Source organism: Triticum urartu, chromosome 2 (assembly GCF_003073215.2).
Source record: "Triticum urartu cultivar G1812 chromosome 2, Tu2.1, whole genome shotgun sequence".
NCBI lineage: Eukaryota > Viridiplantae > Streptophyta > Magnoliopsida > Poales > Poaceae > Triticum > Triticum urartu.
This window is the reverse complement of record NC_053023.1, coordinates 269600545-269610711: the sequence shown is the minus strand read 5'-3', so window position 1 is coordinate 269610711 and position 10167 is coordinate 269600545.

Here is a 10167-nt window from a genome sequence, read left to right as displayed (position 1 = left end):
CATCCTCTTCTTCAATTGGATCTTTAAACATGGAGGATCTCCCAAGGGCTCTGGCAGTGGTCTTCTTGACCCTCTCCTTCCTCTTCTTGCCATCTCCAGCCTCTTTGGGTTCAAGTGTGAACTCCATAGTTTCTTGAGTGGAGGCTCTGGCTTTAGACATAGGAATCCTTTTTGCAGGTGCCTTCTTATTCAACCCTGGCTTAGTTATTGCAGCTGTGCCATACTCTTTCTTCAGCACCTTCTTCTTGGAGCTGACTTCCTCCTCAGTAGCCACATAGTCCTCATCTTCAGAATATGAGGTTTTCTTCTTTCTTGACCTGGTGGCTGCCTTTGGCAAATTACTGGGAGTGCTCTTGCTACCATCATCTGAGGTACTTGAGGGACTAGTGCCCTCACTCAACTGCACTTGCTCTTCTGACCTGTTCTGGTTGTCACTCTGGTCAGACATCTTGGCAACCAAACTGACAATAAACCCTGTGAATAGATATAGATGAGGTAGAATGGATGAGCATCACAAAGTACAGAGTTTTTGCAAAACAAATGAGTCAAAAACTTAGAGTTAGTTCTCCATAAAAAGCATTTCGGAGCTATCGATTTGTTAAACTCAGTGATACCAAAGCAATTTTGGAACCTAAACTAGTGAACTCGGTGAGACCGAGTCACAGTTCGGTGGCACCGAGACTGCTAGGGTTTCACAGAGAATCAAACTCGGTCACACCGATTTGCAATTTTTGGTCAGACCAAAAACACATGTGCAATGGCCTAAGCCAAATCGGCGAGACCGATTTTTACAACTCGGTCGGTCTGAGATGAGTTCGGCGGAAACCTAACCCTAAATTTTCGAATAAAACTTAACCTAAAGGATGTTTTCTCTGGATAGAGTGTTCTCATACGTGGTAAAGATCATGGCAAAGCAATGTGCTACGAATCAGAGTAAGGAAATAGCACAAAGAGTCGAACCCATACCCTAGTTCGGCGGGAGTTCGCTACAGCGACAATGGCGGAGCAGAATTCCCTTGACGGTGACGGAAACCATCGGTGGGAGGTCGCTGGCGGCGAGGAGACGATCCGGAGACCCGAGGAGGCAGAGCAGGACACGCGCGGGCTGAGAGGTTTTGAAGAAATTTCCAAAATCTCACCCTTGGGTTTATATATCCCGACCCTGTCGGTGTGACCGAGTGGAACAACTCGGTAGCATCGAGATGCAGAATCGCAAGCGGTTACTGCAACTCGGTGTGACCGAAAAGTTCAAATCGATTGCACCGAAATTGAAAACCTAGATGAACTTAGTGAACTCGGTGTGACCGAAGTGGATGACTCGGTCATACCGAAATGCACAAAGAAGTTTTGGAAGTTTAAGTCTATGACGAATCGGGGACTCCGAGTGCTCCTCACACAGAGTGGTTCAAATCTGACTTAATCAAACTTTGTGATGTAGCATGAATAGAGTTTGAGGCGAGCAAAGCATAAATAGCTAAAGGAGGTTCTTAGGCATTCTTGTCCATCCACTTGGCAAAATAGAAAACGCCAAACAATCTAAATAACAAGTGGATGTTCTCCAATGAGTAAAATATGCAATCAACATGCTCACACAATAAAATGGCAGATGAAATATGTGACAAAGCATGCACAAACACTCTAGCATCTATCAAGCAATTGGTGATGACTAGGTCATCTATATATATATGAGTATATTGACTGAGGAGTCAAATGAGAACATTTGATCGTAGGTCATACTCATCATTTAAGCACAAGTGGGGTTACCACTTTTACATAAAACATTGTTGTGCTCACACCTTTAGAGTTGCTTTAGCTCAATTGATTAGAGTAAAGCTCCCCCTAGATGTGATATCCCCCCTAAGAGGGATGAACTAACCTTGGGTTTTGTCGATGATGACTTCATGTAGGTGTTGAAGATGTAGATGCTCAATGTTGATGTAGATCATTCGGAGCAAACCATTGGAGTGAGTTGCACTTTCAATACCTACACAGGTTAGTCCCATAAGGAACAAACAAGGATATCCATAGACATAGAGTGATGTTCACATAAGATGTTGTCCATGAAAGCATTAGGTTACCTTGTCCCTTGTCTTACCAACAAGAGGGTTTGTGACTCCTAGAACTAGTGCAAAATGTGGAAGTTGTTTGCACATGTGATAACCCACAAGTATAGGGGATCGCAACCGTTTTCGAGGGTAGAGTATTCAATCCAAATTTATTGATTCGACACAAGGGGAGCCAAAGAATATTCTCAAGTATTAGCAGCTGAGTTGTCAATTCAACCACACCTGGAAACTTAATATCTACGGCAAAGTATTTAGTAGCAAAGTAATATGATAGTAGTGGTAACGGTAGCAAAAGGTAATGATAACAAAAGTAATGTTTTTGGTATTTTGTAGTGATGATAGCAATAGCAACGGAAAAGTAAATAAGCGAAGAACAATATATGGAAAGCTCGTAGGCAATGGATCGGTGATAGAGAATTATGCCGGATGCGGTTCATCATGTAACAGTCATAACCTAGGGTGACACAAAACTAGCTCCAATTCATCAATGTAATGTAGGCATGTATTCCGAATATAGTCATACGTGCTTATGGGAAAGAACTTGCATGGCATCTTTTGTCCTACCCTCCCGTGGCAGCGGGGTCCTAGCGGAAACTAAGGGATATTAAGGCCTCCTTTTAATAGAGTACCGGACCAAAGCATTAACACATAGTGAATACATGAACTCCTCAAACTACGGTCATCACCGGGAGTGGTCCCGATTATTGTCACTTCGGGGTTGCCGGATCATAACACATAGTAGGTGACTATAGACTTGCAAGATAGGATCAAAAACTCACATATATTCATGAAAACATAATAGGTTCAGATCTGAAATCATGGCACTCGGGCCCTAGTGACAAGCATTAAGCATAGCAAAGTCATAGCAACATCAATCTCATAACATAATTGATACTAGGGATCAAACCCTAACAAAACTAACTCAATTACATGATAAATCTCATCCAACCCATCACCGTCCAGCAAGCCTACGATGAAATTACTCACGCACGGCAGTGAGCATCATGAAATTGGTGATGGAGGATGGTTGATGATGACGATGGCGACGGATTCCCCTCTCCGGAGCCCCGAACAGACTCCAGATCAGCCCACCCGAGAGGTTTTAGGGCTTGGCGGCGGCTCCATATCGTAAAACGTGATGAATCTTTCTCCTTGTTTTTTTTCTCCCCGAAAGTGAACATATAGAGTTGGAGTTGAGGTCAGAGGAGCTCCAGGGGGCCCACAAGGTAGGGGGGTGCGCCCAGGGGGGCAGGCGCGCCCCCACCCTCGTGGCTAGGGTGTGGGCCCCCTGGTCTTGATCTTTTGCCAGTATTTTTTATTATTTCCAAAAATATGCTCCGTGGAGTTTCAGGTCATTCCGAGAACTCTTGTTTCTGCACATAAATAACACCATGGCAATTTTGCTGAAAACAACGTCAGTCCGGGTTAGTTCCATTCAAATCATGCAAGTTAGAGTCCAAAACAAGGGCAAAAGTGTTTGGAAAAGTAGATACGACAGAGACGTATCAACTCCCCCACACTTAAACCTTTGCTTGTCCTCAAGCAATTCAGTTGATAAACTGAAAGTGATAAAGAAAAACTTTTACAAACTCTATTTGCTCTTGTTGTTGTAAATATGTAAAGCCATCATTCAAGTTTTCAGCAAAGATTATGAACTAACCATACTCACAATAACTCTTAGGTCTCATGTTTACTCATATCAATGGCATAATCAACTAGCGAGCAATAATAATAAATCTCGGATGACAACACTTTCTCAAAACAATCATAATATGATATGACAAGATGGTATCTCGCTAGCCCTTTCTGAGACCGTAAAACATAAATGCAGAGCACCTTTAAAGATCAAGGACTGACTAGACATTGTAATTCATGGTAAAAGAGATCCAGTCAAGTCATACTCAATGTAAACTAACAGTAATGAATGCAAATGAAAGTGGTGCTCTCCAACTGGTGCTTTTTAATAAGAGGATGATGACTCAACATAAAAGTATATAGATAGGCCCTTCGCAGAGGGAAGCAGGGATTTGTAGAGGTGCCAGAGCTTGGTTTTGAAATAGAGATGAATAATATTTTGAGCGGTATACTTTCATTGTCAACATAACAACCAAGAGATGGCGATATCTTCCATGCTACACACATTATAGGCGGTTCCCGAATAGAATGGTAAAGTTTATACTCCCCCTCCACCAACAAGCATCAATCCATGGCTTGCTCGAAACAGCGAGTGCCTCCAACTAACAAGAGTCCCATGGGGAGTTTCGTTTGCAATTATTTTGATTTGATTTGCATAAAGCATGGGACTGGGCATCCCGGTGACCAGCCATTTTCTCGTGAGTGAGGAGCAGAGTCCACCCCTCTTGAGAATAACCCGCCTAACATGGAAGATACATACAGCCCTAGTTGATACATGAGCTATTCGAGCATACAAAACAGAATGTTTATTTGAAGGTGTAGAGTTTGGCACATACAAATTTACTTGGAACGGCAGGTAGATACCGTATATAGGTAGGTATGGTGGACTCATATGGAACAACTTTGGGGTTTATGGGATTGGATGCATAAGCAGTATTCCCGCTTAGTGCAAGTGAAGGCTAGCAAAAGACTGGGAAGCGACCAGCTAGAGAGCGACAACAGTCATGAACATGCATTAAAATTAATCAACACCGAATGCAAGCATGAGTAGGATATAATGCACCATGAACATAAATATCATAGAGGCTATGTTGATTTTGTTTCAACTACATGCGTGAACATGTGCCAAGTCAAGCCACTCGAATTGTTCAAAAGAGGATGCCATCCTATCATACCACATCACAACCATTTTAATAACATGTTGGCATGCAAGGTAAACCATTATAAGCTCCTAGCTAATTAAGCATGGCATAAGCAACTATGATCTCTAATTGTCATTGCAAACATGTTTATTCATAATAGGCTGAATCGGGAACGATGAACTAATCATATTTATAAAAACAAGAGAGGTCGAGTTCATACCAGCTTTTCTCATCTCAATCAGTCCATCATATATCGTCATAATTGCCTTTCACTTGCACGACCAAATGATGTGAATAATAATAATAGTGCACGTGCATTGGACTAAGCTGGAATCTGCAAGCATTCAATAAAACAGGAGAAGACAAGGCAATATGGGCTCTTTTGTCAGATCAACAATAATGCATATACGAGCCACTTCAACAATTTAATCATGGTCTTCTCCTATCGACCCCCAAAGAAAAGAAACAAAACTATTTACACGGGAAAGCTCCCAACAAGCAAAAGAAGAACATGAAATCTTTTTGGGTTTTCTTTTTAATTACTACTACAAGCCTGGAAATTAAAAGTAGCTAAAAGCTACAACTATTTTTTTTGTTTTTCTTAAGGTTTATCAAACACACAAGAAGAAAGCATAAAATGAGAAAATAAACTAGCATGGATATTACAATGAAAGAGTATGAGCACTAACATCTAGCAATGAGTGTGTGAACATAAATGTAATGTCGGTGAGAAATACGTACTCCCCCAAGCTTAGGCTTTTGGCCTAAGTTGGTCTAATGCCACGGATGGCCTGGCGGATATCCAAAGTTGTAACTGGGGTCATACTGTGATGCAGCAGTCATTGCATCGTGGGCTGCATCTTGGAGGCGAGCTATCTCAGCTCTCCTCTTTTACTCTTCCGCCTCCTCTCTGGTTATAGAATATCTCCCTTTTGCCTGAAAGTCAAAGAAAGTAGTGAAGGAAATATGCCCTAGAGGCAATAATAAAGTTATTATTTATTTCCTTATATCATGATAAAAGTTTATTATTCATGCTAGAATTGTATTAACCGGAAACATAATACATGTGTGAATACATAGACAAACAGAGTGTCACTAGTATGCCTCTACTAGACTAGCTTGTTAATCAAAGATGGTTATGTTTCCTAACCATGGACAAAGAGTTGTCATTTGATTAACAGGATCACATCATTAGTTGAATGATCTGATTGACATGACCCATTCCATTAGCTTAGCACCCGATCGTTTAGTATGTTGCTATTGCTTTCTTCATGACTTATACATGTTCCTATGACTATGAGATTATGCAACTCCCGTTTGCCAGAGGAACACTTTGTGTGCTACCAAATGTCACAACGTAACTGGGTGATTATAAAGGAGCTCTACAGGTGTCTCCAAAGGTACATGTTGGGTTGGCGTATTTCGAGATTAGGATTTGTCACTCCGATTGTCGGAGAGGTATCTCTGGGCCCTCTCGGTAATGCACATCACTTAAGCCTTGCAAGCATTGCAACTAATGAGTTAGTTGCGGGATGATGTATTACAGAACGAGTAAAGAGACTTGCCGGTAACGAGATTGAACTAGGTATGGGATACCGACGATCGAATCTCGGGCAAGTAACATACCGATGACAAAGGGAACAACGCATGTTGTTATGCGGTCTGACCGATAAAAGATCTTCGTAGAATATGTAGGAGCCAATATGAGCATCCAGGTTCTGCTATTGGTTATTGACCGGAGACGTGTCTCGGTCATGTCTACATTGTTCTCGAACCCGTAGGGTCCGCACGCTTAAGGTTACGATGACAGTTATATTATGAGTTTATACATTTTGATGTACCGAAGGTTGTTCGGAGTCCCGGATGTGATCACGGACATGACGAGGAGTCTCGAAATGGTCGAGACATAAAGATTGATATATTGGAAGCCTGTGTTTGGATATCGGAAGTGTTCCGGGTGAAATCGGGATTTTACCGGAGTACCGGGAGGTTACCGGAACCCCCCCGGGAGCTATATGGGCCTAAGTGGGCCTTAGTGGAAAAGAGAAGGGGCAGCCCTAGATGGGCCGCGCACCCCTCCCCTCCCTTGGTCCGAATAGGACAAGGAGAGGGGGCCGGCCCCCCTCTCTCTTTTCCCCCCTCCGCGAATCCTATTCCAACTAGGATTGGGGGAGGGGGAATCCTACTCCCAGAGGGAGTAGGACTCCTCCTGGCGTGCCTCTCCTAGGCCGGCCGCACCCGCCCTTGAGCCTTTATATACGGAGGCAGGGGCACCCTAGAGAAACACAAGTTGATCCACGTGATCATATTCTTTGCCGTGTGCGGTGCCCCCTTCCACCATAGTCCTCGATAATATTGTAGCGGTGCTTAGGCGAAGCCCTGCGTACATCAAGATCGTCACCACGCCGTCGTGCTGACGGAACTCTTCCCCGACACTTTGCTGGATCGGAGTCCGGGGATCGTCATCGAGCTGAACGTGTGCTAGAACTCGAAGGTGCCGTAGTTTCGGTGCTTGATCGGTCGGGCCGTGAAGACGTACGACTACATCAACCAAACGCTTCCGTTGTCGATCTACAAGGGTACGTAGATCATACTCTCCCCTCTCGTTGCTATGCATCACCATGATCTTGCGTGAGCGTAGGAAATTTTTTGAAATTACTACAAAACCCATCAAGTAGAAGCAGGGAGAGCAACGTGATATGTGCGTCGTCTGTCAAAGATTAATCGATACTGGAGGAACTGATCGTTCCTCTCAACAAACTGATGACGAACCATAGCCTCATAATCCAAATAAGCAGGGGGCAACTCAATATCATCCTCACATATGGTTATACCAAGAAAATCAGCTATGCGGGTTGCATAAATTCCACCGAAGAAATCTCCATTAAATCTATTAAGATGCAACCTACGTGCAACAATGGCTCCCAAATTATAAGATTTATCTCCTAACACAACACTTCTAAGAATACTAAGGTCAGGGACACACATGTGACATGCTTCATCTTTACCGTTAATGCATCTACCTATGAAGAGAGCAAAATAATGTATAGCAGGAAAATGAATGCTCCCTATGGTAGCTTGTGCTATATCTCTAGATTCCCCCACAGTTATACTAGCGAGAAAATCTCTAAATTCAGATTTGTGAGGTTCACTAGTACTACCCTATTGTGGAAGTTTGCAAGCAGTGGTAAAGTCCTCTAAGTCCATAGTGTAAGAATTTTCATAAAGATCAAACGGGACAGTTTGAGAATTACGTGAAGATGAAAATTCAAACCTCCTCACAAAGGAGCTAGTGAGATAGTGGTACTGAAGGCATTTTTCTTCCTCGAAGCTCACAAGATCAGTGTTACGCAAATATGCGTTAAATTCTTCCTTAATTCTTGCTCGATCCATGAAGTCCTCTGAAGGCCATTCACAAGGCCGCACTGGAGCGTCCCTTGGTGGCTCATCATCAGCATCACGCATTGCAAGCCTGGGTCCTTATTTCCTTGAAGAACCACCTTGGTACATTTTCCTAAGCATATTTCTTCCCTTGAAAAATTTCTGAAATTTTTAGTAACTTCAAAATAAAAGTGAACCAAACTCAACAAAATTGATAGCAACTACTCCTACAAGTGCCTAGAGCCTATATCATGCATCAAAACTACTTGGAACCATATAAATTTGACATGCAAGCTCAAGAACAGGGTCACCTAAGCAGCAAAAATATGCAATGAATAAAGCACTAGAATAAAAACTAATTGGACCAATGGAGGAGTCACATACCAAGGAACAATCCCCCCAAGCAGTTTTGTGATAGGCGCTTTGAGCAAGGAGATCGAAAATGGCAGCAAAATGAGCTTGGACTCGGGTTTGAACTGGATAATGATGTTTGTGGGAGGAAGAAGGAGTGTGTGGGTGCAGGAATAAGTGGAGGAGGTCCACCATGGGCCCACGAGGCAGGGGGCGTGCCCAGGGGGTAGGGCGCGCCCTCCACCCTCGTGGCCAGGTGGATGCCCCCTGTTGTGTTCTCAGTGCGAAATATTCTCAAATATTCCAGTAAAAATCATATTTAAATTTCAGGGCATTTGGAGAACTTTTATTTTCGGGGTATTTTTATATTGCACGGATAATTCAGATAACAGACAGAAAATACTATTTTTACTTTATTTAATATAAATAACAGAAAGTAAAAATAGGGTACAGAGAGTTGTGTTTTCTAACTTCATCCATCTCATGATCATCAAAAGGAATCCATTAACAAGGTTGATCAAGTCTTGTTAACAAACTCATTCCGAATAACATGGAACCGGAGAATTTTCAAATAACACTAGGTTACCTCAACGGGGATATGCACATCCCCAACAATAAGAATATCATATTTCTTCTTGACACTATGAAGAGGAAATTCAAAACCTCCAAAAATAATTGATGGAATTTTTCCAATAGAATTAATACTGTGGACTTGAGGTTGCTTCCTCGGAAAGTGTACCGTATGCTCATTACCATTAATATGAAAAGTGACATTGCCTTTGTTGCAATCAATAACAGCCCCCGCGGTATTCAAAAAGGGTCTTCCAAGAATAATAGACATACTATCGTCCTCGGGAATATCAAGAATAACAAAGTCTGTTAAAATAGTAACGTTCGCAACCACAATAGGCACATCCTTACAAATACCGACAGGTATAGCAGTTGATTTATCAGCCATTTGCAAAGATATTTCAGTAGGTGTCAACTTATTCAAATCAAGTCTACGATATAAAGAGAGAGGCATAACACTAACACCGGCTCCAAGATCACATAAAGCAGTTTTAACATAGTTTCTTTTAATGGAGCATGGTATAGTGGGTACTCCTGGATCTCCAAGTTTCTTTGGTATTCCACCTTTAAAAGTATAATTAGCAAGCATGGTGGAAATTTCAGCTTCCGGTATCTTGCTTTTATTAGTAACAATTTCTTTCATGTACTTAGCATAAGGATTCATTTTAAGCATATCAGTTAATCGCATACGCAAAAAGATAGGTCTAATCATTTCAGCGAAGCGCTCAAAATCCTCATCATCCTTTTTCTTGGATGGTTTGGGAGGAAAAGGCATGGGTTTTTGAACCCATGGTTCTCTTTCTTTACCGTGCTTCCTAGCAACAAAGTCTTTCTTACCATAACGTTGATTCTTTGATTATGGGTTATCAAGATCAACAACAGGTTCAATTTCTATATCATTATCATTACTAGGTTGAGCATCAACATGAACATCATCATTAACATTATCACTAGTTTCAGGTTCATTACCAGATTGTGTTTCAGCATCAGAAATAGAAATATCATTTGGATTCTCAGGTGTT